The 8,521-nt window shown below is 45.3% G+C and overlaps 1 long non-coding RNA gene across 1 annotated transcript; it reads right to left on the minus strand.

Moving 5' to 3' along the window:
* Window positions 1-2,025: 2,025 nt before the first annotated feature.
* On the minus strand, window positions 2,026-8,001 carry LOC119407233 (uncharacterized). The gene is made up of 3 exons (XR_005186655.2): window positions 7,738-8,001; window positions 7,571-7,667; window positions 2,026-2,177 (listed from the first exon to the last, which is right to left on the minus strand). It is a non-coding gene; the product is annotated as an uncharacterized LOC119407233 (long non-coding RNA).
* Window positions 8,002-8,521: the final 520 nt, after the last annotated feature.

Here is an 8,521-nt window from a genome sequence, read left to right on the forward strand (position 1 = left end):
CGAACCTTTGGCACTACGAGGGTTTCTATCTATCTATCTATCTATCTATCTATCTATCTATCTATCTATCTATCTATCTATCTATCTATCTATCTATCTATCTATCTATCTATCTATCTATCTATCTAGCCGCCTACGTCTGGGTGCTCTCATGATCGCCTCCTCAACTTGGTGTTGACCAAAATTGGCATGGGAGGGTAAGATGATTTGACGAATATGACTGTCGGGTCATGACATGAATCAACGTTACTAGAACAAACTCAGTTTCAAAGCTCCGTATCTCCGCCAGCGGAGGAGGGTGGTCCGAACGGCGGTCGCGAGAACTAGCGGCGCTGCAGTTCCGTCTTGCGCCACTATCGGCGCGTCGTGTGCTGCCACAGCGTAACGCTGCGGTCCGCCGCGCAGTTGCTCGCGCCAACTGCGCGGCAACTTTCTTATTGTACTAGTTAGGAGGATACTTAGGCGGATATGTATAAGGTCGTTTGTATGCATTGGCCCGCGTGCGTCGTTCATTGATTGGCTAAGAATCGATGTTCGGTCTATATTACCGCGCCCACATGTTTTATTTTGATTCGGGTTTGACCAGCAAGGACGGTTATCAACGCTCGACGCTGTCCGCGAAGCAGTGTTCGAGAAGCTTCGCGATTGTAGTAGATCGTTTTGTTAAGATTTCGCGCCGCACGCGAATGTTCCAGCTTTGTCGAGAGATAACGCCGCCACTAGCGATATAGCTGGAAAGCTCGATAGCGCCTGTATAAAAGCCGACGCGCTTGACCGCTTGTCAGTTGATCGACGGTGGACGCTCTGTTCGCCGCTATCAGTGTATTGCTGTAGTTTGACTTTCAGTTTCCCGGCCACAAGTTCGGCCAAATAAAGAGTTTCATCTCGGACCTGCTGACTGCTGCCTTCGTCGACGTCACAACCCTGTGACAATATTTGAGCTGTCTACATTGCACTGAACTTCTAAGCATAGGAGTTTCTAAGCGAATGAGGGTTTTCAGCGTAATTTTAATAACTGCAACCACAATTTTAGCCGCTGCCCAGTCGAAAATCACAACAGAATAGTACGACAGAAATTCTGTTGTCTTTCGTATTTTGGGACGCTGTAGTCTATTGTCTGTCCTGTAGTGAATTGTCTGTCCCGTAGCGAATTGTCTGTCCTGTATTGAATTGTCTGTCCTGTAGTGAATTGTCTGTCCTGCGGTGAATTGTCTGTCCTGTAGTGAATTGTCTGTCCTGTAGTGAATTGTCTGTTCTATAGTCAATTGTCTGTCCTGTAGTCTATTGTCTGTCCTGTAGTCTATTGTCTGTCCTCTGGTATGTCGTGCAGTCCAGTTGTCTGTCGCGTGGTCCACTAATCTGTCGTGCTGTCCAGTTGCCTGTCACATTATCCAGTTCTGTGTCTCGTCATCCAATTGTCTGTTGCATGGTCCAGTCACATTTAGGGTGCTAGAGCCTTGTGGCCCTTAACTACTCCAAGATCATAACCTGTTCATGTAGTACGCAGTAATAAAATTCAGTTCCTCGGCAGGGCAAGCGGAAGCTTTGCAAGTTTGTCTTACTTCTTATTAATAAAAAATTTATTCCTTTGTGGTAGGCAATGCAAATATGAGCTTTTGAAATCGGACAAACCAGTCCAATCCTGATAAATTAACACTGCGTACTAAGAAATCTGGAGTGACAGCACTGCAGCTGACAACTAAGGGTAATTTACCAACAAACTTAATGATTTTGCAACAGACCCTTAATGCCTCAAGCTACACTGAGGTAGTCAATGGCCTCAGGATCAATAACTAAAAAAAAAAGATGTTCTAAGTACTGTATTTGGACGTAATAGAGCAAAACAAATTAAAAGAAATTTCTTGCAGCTTCACTAGCAATAAGTTTATCTATGCAGGGCTGAGGGTAGCAACTGGATTTTAAAAATGCACACATCTACCACTTTCCCATGCACATTTACATGGAACCTCTTAAGTGAAGTTGACACGTACTCATTTTTAAAACAAATTAGCACTTTAATAACTTCAAGGGCAATAAAATTAATGAAAATGTCCATGAAAACCTAGCTCGATTAATAGTGCAGGTTGGCACATTCTTGTGCAAGGTACCGTTGCGGGGACTGGTGTTTCTCCTGGAGGTCCTGCAGGGGACACTTTTTCGCCTCGAGGTAAAGGTGTCTGCGAATATAAGAAGCAAGCACAAGTCTTATCTTCGACGAAAAAAAAATATGCACATAAAAGGTACATCATACCAATTGAGTGGGAGGGCACGGGTGTCAAATAATCCCAAATTATATTACAGGTAACAACCCCTCATTTCCCCACCACTGCAGTCTGTCCTTGCTCGGTGGCATTCTCAACAAACATTAAAATGTAAACCAGGAAATTATATAGGTCACTCACAACACACAAGAGCAGCACATTATTAATGTCCCAAGGGGCATTTTGTCTGTTTCAAGGTGTCTCAGCACAGAAAGTGCATAGGCTATTGCATTTTGGCGCTGTCGGCTGAAATGCAGAAGTACACAGCAGTGCATGGTTTGATCAGTGAAAAGGTTCAATTATATGCATGAACTTAAGAAACAGGTATGTACATCGATTATTGGCGAAGCACACTACAGACCTAGAAATCAAAAAGATGCTAGGCTTTCTACAGTTGGTGCTACGCACTCTGGAATGCCTAACCAGGATTGGTGAGCCCAATGACCCCCGATGACCCATAGATGCCAACCATATGCACTGTTAAATGAAAATGCTACAGCCATAAAAGCCAAACATTACCAAAAAGCTGCGGCAGATGCGTATTACAGCAGTGTAACAATATTCGTGCTGAATTGACAAACACTGTAGACCTACCACTTAATGCATTAGCATTCACCATTGCAAACTTCGAGGCAGCGAAAGCCTTGCTAATGTTTGCAAGTATCGCTATAAAACAAGAAAGTAGACTTGGATGCGCAACCACGCAACCGAGCACCCAACGAACACCAGATGATGGCAAACCATATGTTGTCGGTTTCATTGAGTTGTGGTTAAGCACTTTTTTTTAAATTGTTGGTGTTTGTTAGGTGAAATATTGTCTGTAACTATTGCACCAGCACAAGGTAAATGTAAAGGCACATTTACTGTGCACACTCTGCTGAACATCTGTCCGTTTTTGTCCTTAGCAGTGATTTGAATGTTGCTGAGGTGGGCAAAACATATGTTGCTGGGAAATCTCTCAACAATACAATACTACACTGAACGCCTTAAAGGGCCCCTAAACCACCCTCCGATATCTTTTCAAACGTTTCAAGTAAACACGCGCATCGTGTGCAGAATGCCGTCATGATCAACGATGCCACACATGGCAGCGCTACAAGCTGCGGGTGCACCACAAATTCCCAAGAAACAATTTCTTCACCTCTCCGGGTCCTTCCGGTTTGCCTAGTGACGTGTGTGACGTCGTGTGTTCAATCTGTGATGCGCTATGCAGGCGATGCTGTGATTGGTCGAACAAGAACCTACGACTTCCGGTTAGTCTGCAAGCAGCTGCCCGCGCTTTGCTGTTCCTTCCGTCGTGTTGCCGGCGTGCGCGCGCTTGCGAATCAGCAACTGCAGCCAGTAACGAAACTGCCAAATCGCTAGCGTACAGGCACAGTCACGCCTAGCGGGCTGATAAGCTGTGCGGACTGAATCCGACAGTGTTTTGCGATGGCTTTCACGCATTGGTGTGCGGCGCTTGGCTGGAAAAGCGCCGACTGGAAAAACGAAAAGATGCGACACGTGTTACCTCATGATGTCACCTTGCGAAATGCCTGGCTTGAGCGCATCGGAGTTACAGCACAATCAAAGTGCAACAGTGTTGTACGTGTTTGTGGGCGCCACTTCGCTGCTGAAGACTACCATTACGACCCACGCCTGCTGCAGGAGTTTGGCTCCGGTTTTCTACCACATTGGCGATCCCTTGAAGGCGTGCGCGCGACACAGGGTCCATACCGGCATGATTCGTAGGAGCACGGGCCGGCACGGCAACAACAGCAGTTAGCCGAGAAGCACGGAGCTGACGGAGTCGCGGTCGTGGCAACGGACTGGAAGTGCATGCTGTTTTGAAGAGTGCGTCAGCTATGATGGTATGTCAAGTGAGACTGGAGGGGCGTTCGGCGAGGAGGGCAAAGCGGCTTTGGGAGAGGAGACCAGCCGACTAGCGGAGGGTAGCGAAGGAAAGAGCGAAAGGATCGGTAGCCGCGTTTCGATCATCAAACACGTCTAACTCTGCTACTACAGCATCGTTTAGAAAAATTTTTACGGCTACGTGTTCGTTGTAGACTCGTGCACAACTTCCCCACCACAACTAAATTTGGACGTCTGGGTGGTTTAGGGGCCCATCAGATCTCGGCTATTCGCTAGAAAAGCAATGGCACTTTCTTATTCGCTCCCCTTAGGATCCACTACTCTCCTCACAATGTGCTTTGTGGTGAAGCAATGCGGCAATTCTGCGTCTATTACGACAATTTTTTTAAAACTCAACAAAGTCTATAAACACAATAGAACTACATCACATGGCTGGACAGTCGGCAGTAAGTGTGTCAAAAAAGTATAGAGGCTGACGACACAGTAGTTTTGAAGACAAAGAAGCGGAGACATACAAAAATGTGTGGAATAATTGATGGTGTTTAACGTCCCAAAACCACAATATGATTATGAGAGATGCCGTAGTGGAGGGCTCCGGAAATGTTGACCACCTGAGCGTTCTTCAACGTGCACCTAAATCTAAGTACACGGGCCTCAAAAATGTGTGGAATGACTCATGTTCAGGCACATGCAGATTGGTGAAGCCATCCAAGTAAAAATGCATGCTTGCACTCATTTGAAAGGGTATGACCAGCAAGATTCATTTGTGATAGTTTAATCGAAGTGATTTGTTTTAGGCAAGATAAGCTAGTTTTATATTGAGCGTCCACCGTGTCCCTGGACGCTGGACCATAAGTCCACTTCACTGTGCCGCACACTTCTTTGGGACCATGGAAAGAGGCGGCAGCCACTTGGGTGCTAAGATCTTATGCTGCTTTGTGTTTTTCACGTTTTTACATGCTTCGGCTTTTTGAAGTGCCGCCAACAAAGTTTCAGATGGTTCACTTTGAAATATATAATTACATAATATAAGTACCTAAACACTGGTGATACACTTCTATTTTTATACGCAGCTCGCTTAATTGTGACTTTCGCAATTGTGCATCACAGTCGACTGCTGCTTAGGTATCTCACGCTCTGTTCTTCGGCAGTGATGAATTGTTTTAGGGATCGCATCCCCAACTGAGCATGAGCACGCAGCATCCATGGGTTATCTTTAGGCCGCATCCCTTGGAACCATGTAGCAAGCATTGAGAATGACGAGTATACTGTGTCTTTGTCATACTTTACACGGATAGCCTGTATAATTAATGGAGAGAAAGTGGTGAATATCTCAAAGGATGGCGCCACCCTACGATTACTGTGATAAAGGCATCGCATGCAGCGTGGATGGTGAGAGTGCACATGGGGAATAATGTTTGACTGTGTAGCTTTAAGAAGGTTCTAGCTTGAAACGGTGGCAAGAAGACGATAGTATTGTTTATCGAGGATGGCCGAGTTGATGGAAGAAAGATGTCGAAGTGGGCGTGCCGCTGCTTTGTAAGCTGAAGCTTCCATCTGCGTAGCTAATCATTATTTATTCTAAAGTGCTTTAATTTCTTGGTTTACGAATTATGTCTCATGCCTTCTTTCTCAAGGGATGTGCATGTTTTCGCATCAGAAACATGAGGAGAAGTGTTATCGAAGACAACTGCATTTTGCTTGGCAGTTCTAAATCACTATTCTAATCACTAAAAAACAAGCACATTTCTTGAAGACGGAGGCATATGATAACTTCCTAGTCAATTAGTAAACCAACAAATGAAAGTGCTTCAAAATTATTGAGCCTTAAATTCACAGGTGGAAGCCTCAGATGCAGAAGCACAAGCAACCTCGCTTCAACGTCTTTCTTTCACCATGTCGGCCACCCTCGGAGGAGCAGTAATATTGTCTCCTTGCCTTCATTTCAAGCTAGAACCTTTTTAAAAGGCATGCAATCAATGAGATACCCCCACATGCTCTCTCACCATCCACGCTTCATGTGATGCCTTGAGCAAAGTACTGCAAAGCAGCACTGTCGTTTTAGATTTTTGCTGCTTTCACTTTTCATTGTACAGGCTCTTCATGTAAATTATGACAAGGAAGCGGTACACTCACCATTCACAATGCTTGTGCCGCATGCATCTAAGAAACGCGGCTGAAATACGACCCACGGATGTCGTGCGCTCAGTAGGGAATGGAATTTCTGCGACAAAGTTCAGCTCTGCTGAAGAGACGAACATAAGATACCGAAGCAGCAGTCAGTTCCAAGGCACAATTGGTGTGAATCACATTTAAATGAGGTGCGAATAAAAGAAAACGAAGAAAACACCAACGAAGCGCTTTTCGTTGGTGTTTCCATGCTCTTTGCAATCGTCTCCTTGCCGAACCTGCTTCAGTAGCCTTTTAGCGACAGCAGAGAGCAATGTATTAGGGTAATCGGCCTTTTCGAGCTGGCCTACTTGCGCGTCAAAACTACGCTTCAAGGCATCAGGGCAGGACTTTTTCAGAGCACCACCCAGGCATAAGTTAATCGGAGGCAACTGTAAAATGAAAATTAAGCAACTGCCGCAAGAATTGACACTGCGTGAAAGCCTCTCAACACAAAACAGGATAAGAAAAACTTAGCAGGAAAGGAAAATTTATTCACTATGACCATTACCTCAAAATGACACAAAACAAAGGTACTGAGCTAGTCACAACGTTGCAGAAGCAGTGCGATACTACCTCATAGTGCAAACAAATGCAACTATAGCTGGTGCATTCATTTCAAGAGGCAAAGGAATTGATCAATTCTGGCATAATCTCGTTAGGCGTTTAACCTGCACTTCAAGGTCACTGTCCTAGTAACGCACTTGATCTAGGAAGGTGCAAAAGCCTACAATCGTGCCAGAGGCTGACATGCAGCATCGAAATCATGCCTTCAAGACAGGCCTTATCATTGCAATCAATTAGCTTTCACTTTACATAATCATGGCGTGAATGAGTGAAACCCTCACATGTGCAATGGTAAAAACGTGACGGTATGATACAATTATCAGCATAGTCACAGAAATGTAAATAAACAAACTGCACGCAACAGGCTGTTCGTACTGCTTCAGTGAAGTGACCAGCGGGTTGTAGCGCGCGGAGCCGAACGCTCGTTGGGTGTGTATCATAGCAGAATTGTTGCACAACTTATCTGCTCCTCTAAAAAAAGAAAAAGGAAAGGTACGAGAACATGCTGCTGTCGATCATTAGAAGACTAAAAAATGCGGGGTTAATTGCAAAAGCATCTCGCAATGCTGCTGAATGATGCTTACGAACTCGGATATCTCTTCAGCACACCATTTTACTTTATTTTCATTATGCGTATCGCCAAGGCTCACTCCACTCGGAACGAAAACGCACAGTGAAGCTTTCCGTTACATTAAAGAAGAAAGCATACAGGCGTAGCTCACTTTTTCGTGATCCCGGTCCCAGTTGAGCATCGCCGAGTTTCCGCTGCACACGTCGGTTGTTGTTCGACTCACGCCTCCTCCATCCCTTCCTCGGTTTCTGCAGTCGGCGGACAATTTTGTCTGAACGGGGTGCTTACAAACAAGTGAAGTAATGCTGCAATACTCACGGCTCATGTGCAGTAAGTGGGTGCTGCCGTTTTCCTCGCCAGCCCGCAAGACTTCGTAGAGTTCTTTGTCAAAATCGTCGATAGCCAGCGGGCGGAAACGACGAAGCGCACAAGAGAATTCACTGCTGCATACGATGAGGAAAACATTTCTGAACTTAACACTGCACAATGGATCTTGCTGAGCGTAGAGATCATCGAAAACACGCCGATCACGTTGCTGCGTGAAGAAACACAAAAGTGTGGAGCCATGTTTTTTTTTCTCCATGGGGCGCAGGAAAAAAAAAGGAAGAAGCGCAGCGCTACCTACCGCTTGTTAAAAGTAATAGCCGAACATGACAAATTGTTTTTAATGTTGTTGTTTAAATCATCATTATACTGTTAAGTTTTCATCAACAGGAGCGAATAGCACGAGTGGTTTGTAATTTATAGGCACAAGTAACCGAAGTAATTATAAAACTAGGTGAGGAGGCCCGTCACCGCCGTCACTTTAAGGACAGCACTATGTTGACGGGGCAACAGCTGTTCGTAGTCGTTGCATACGCGATTGTACTGTACGATGATTGTTACAGCTATCTTCGTACGGTACGCCGTTGTTCTGTTTGTGCAGCATAATCCCCGTGCTTAGCCCGAAGTTCCGAAAGAATGGTGGCTGTGTATGTTGCGCGTAATTCTCCAAGAGCACCACCTGCTACCACCTGCATTCCTAAATCGAACGCAGCAGCAAGCATCAAACCAAAATGCAACGTCTGCGAAGCCGCAAATGTCATGCGTGTTTGTGTTGTGT

Source organism: Rhipicephalus sanguineus, chromosome 10 (assembly GCF_013339695.2).
Source record: "Rhipicephalus sanguineus isolate Rsan-2018 chromosome 10, BIME_Rsan_1.4, whole genome shotgun sequence".
NCBI classification, from domain to species: domain Eukaryota; kingdom Metazoa; phylum Arthropoda; class Arachnida; order Ixodida; family Ixodidae; genus Rhipicephalus; species Rhipicephalus sanguineus.